General features: G+C 26.8%; 1 protein-coding gene across 1 annotated transcript in view; it reads left to right on the top strand.

Annotated features, from left to right (window-relative positions):
• Positions 1-3,424, top strand: part of LOC100166758 (zinc finger protein 664) — an 8,165-nt gene that overhangs the window by 1,046 nt on the left and 3,695 nt on the right. The window lies entirely within an intron of this gene.

The following is a 3,424-nucleotide window of genomic DNA, read 5'->3' on the forward strand; positions in this document are numbered from 1 at the left end:
CACAATGTAATGTATTATCACTTATCAATATTAGTTTACTTTATCAAAAATTAATGATAAGCTGTATAAAACAATTTATTTAAAACTATGACAAAATAAAAGAAAACAAAGACATTTTCCGATGCTTGGTATAATGCTACTAACTTAAAGTTTTTCTTAAAATTTAAATTGATTTAACCAAGCGGTATTTTTTTTACAACCTGTAACTGAGAACCAACCGGCAAGCTATACCAAAAAAAAATAGTAATTATAGTATATATACCAGATACCTACATTATTTATATTTGAATGTATATTCAATGTCAATTTGCTCATACATTATACATAATTAATTGATACGCCCATTAATTTGGCAATAAACCAGACACCCGATTAGTTATTGAGTGCAAACTTTATGATTGAAAAGTATATTCAAGATTTTTTAAATAGTTCTAATTTTAACAAGTAGTACACTACCACTAGTTTCAGTCGGCCAATTCACTAAAAATAACCTACTGGAACTTTACACGGAGTATTTGGCCACCGATGTGGCTCAATTCCAATCGTATGTTATAAATTTGGATAAATTATGTAGAGAAAATGTTTATTTGAATTATATCTATACCAATAACCATATTTTAAAAGGTACCACCTTTTCTCTATAACAATTTTATTCCTCTAAATTATCTCCCTTCATCAAAACCATTTTATTTTAAAATTAATTGAAACTTTTATTATATTTTATTTACATGACTTGATTTTGATTACGCAATAGACGATGTTGTTGAAGTGTTTAACGTTGTTCTTTGCATAAAAGCAGTCGAAATAAATAGCATTGCCCCAGATTCGGAAAGCAAACAATTCCAAAGCGATTTTACTTATACTAATAAAAGTGGTATACTAACTACCATACTGGACATATCTAAATAAAATATAGAAATATAACAAATAAACTAACTTCAAAATACTATAAAAATTTTTTTTGTTTTTTATGAACAATAAAAAGTACCTATCAACAACGTTAGACAGTCATTTAGACATTATACATTAAATAAAAGAGTTAATAGTTATTATTAGTTTATTAAAATTACATTGTCAATTTATCAAATATATATGATATAATTTGACTGTACCTACAATCTTTGAGTAATAACTATTATTTTATACATACTTCGGAAGTTCTTGATCAATATGCTTAAATACTGCTCAGTAATTAGTGGAGTCTGAAGTCTGATTGAATTAATATGTAGATACCTACGTATTTATTAAAGCATTAAACTATTATATGGATTCAAATTGTAAATACATAATAAATATAATATTTCTACCTATTCTCTGTCCACCGTAAAAAATATAACTTAACTGATAACAGGTATTAAGACATTATTATAGGTTGGTAATAGTAAATACTTTTAGCTTAGAATTACCTGATTTAACACAAATAATTATTAATCTTTTTAGATTTTATGTACCTATTGAAGAAATGCGTTTCCATCACTGGTTTATTAATAGTAGTACTTACCTAATACATTTCATTATTAGAATAATCAATATAAGTACTTAATTATAATTGATTAATCACAACAGAATACTAATGATCTAAAATAAACGAAATATAAAAGTCTGCAATACCCAAATGGCTAAATGTTCTGGAAAAATAAAAACGCATTGAATTGCAGAATAATTTTAGTCGTTATAAAATACTAAATTATTATTTTATTACTAAAAAAAATAAGTAGGTGCATGGATTTCAGTCGATTTTGCACAGTTTCCTAAGTATATACTATTTTAAACGCATCCAGGCGCTTAGTCTTTGCCTGTCATTTGACACGCGTATACTAGTGGACCGTTAAGTAAAAATGAGTAAATAATTAGGCAGGTACGAATTTTTTTAACATGGTTCTCTGATTCTTTCGTAACATTTGAATACACTTCCCATGAAGTATGAACACTGAACAGATCGAGGGGTAAACCACTCTTGGTAATCAGTGTACAAATGTTTGGAAATCTGTGGAAATCTGTGGTAATCTTTGGAAATCTCTGGCAATCTTTGGAAATCTTTGGTAATCATTGGAAATCTTTAGAAATCTCTAGAAATCTATGGTAATCTTTGGAAATCTCTGGTAATCTTTGGGAATCTCTGGTAGTTTTTTGAAATTTAGAATTAATTTTCGATTTTGCAAACCTCAGTAGACATGTTAAAACAAATAATCATAGCATTTTGGTGAATTAATTTAAAATAAATGTATAAGATTTAAATAATAAGGTATCCTATTTAAGTTCAAAACACGATATCAACACTTGATATTCAAATTTTTCTATTGAATTATAATAAATTGCAAAATTGTTTATTATGATTTTGAAAAGTTTCAACTACTTGTGATTGTATCGTTTAAGTTGTTCTAAATTTATAATTAGGGGTAGTTCAACATGAAAAAAGCGGGTAAGTGTGCGATAATCTGCTGTACAGTTGGTTACAAGTTATAAGTATGTACTGTAATGTATGGTGTTAAATTTAATTCAACTCTGAATTCAATGATATAATATACCTATCATCGTATAAGAAAAAACGATTCTGAGCGGAGATGGTTTATCAGCCTTGGATATTTTATATTATACTTATAGTGTTAATATTACAGTGTTATTATTAATACAGTACCTAGCCAGTAAGTTTAATTAATATTATTTGCATATTATCATATTTGGATACAATAATATTATACCTACTTCAGAAGTTTCAAATAGTTTTAAATTAGAAGAAAATAACTAAAATTGTTGTTCTTGTTTATTTAATATGCAATTTCGTCCAAATTTGAATTTTAAATAACTATAAAAAAAAACTGTTTATATATTATTATTTTTAGATTTTTTGGTTACAGAATTTACTCGAGAATTAATTACTTATTTGTGGAACCTTGTTTCTTAGCTATAAAAATTTAGCGTTTTCTTATCTATTCCGATGTTTACAATACTGTACGTCTGTACCCATCCCATAGACCTTTTACTGAGTAAAAGGTCTATGACCCATTCCTATAGGTCTATCGTTCATCTTCTATTATTTATGGATATTATCACAAGTCACATATTATCATTATTATTTATTTATTATTTGACATTTTACAATAATTTAAATTTTATCTTTATACATAACTGCAACTCTGCAAACTCTATCAGGAGACTATATTATTATATGATCTATATATAATATAATATGGCCTCTATGGCTCAAAGACATAGATGGATTTGTACAGTGGCGTAGCCAGGGGGGGGGGGTTTTGGGTGTTTAAACCCCTCCTAATAAATATATTGTTTATAGGGTTCGGGACTGCTTGCAAGTTATACATTTGTCTTATGAAATGGCAAAATTAAATACAAAGTTTGAATTTGCATATTTGTGTATTTTTTTATTTAAATGTACATACAATATTCGGGAGAAATTATATTT

The sequence above is a fragment of the Acyrthosiphon pisum genome, chromosome A2 (genome assembly GCF_005508785.2).
Source record: "Acyrthosiphon pisum isolate AL4f chromosome A2, pea_aphid_22Mar2018_4r6ur, whole genome shotgun sequence".
In the NCBI taxonomy this organism is placed as follows: Eukaryota; Metazoa; Arthropoda; class Insecta; order Hemiptera; family Aphididae; genus Acyrthosiphon; species Acyrthosiphon pisum.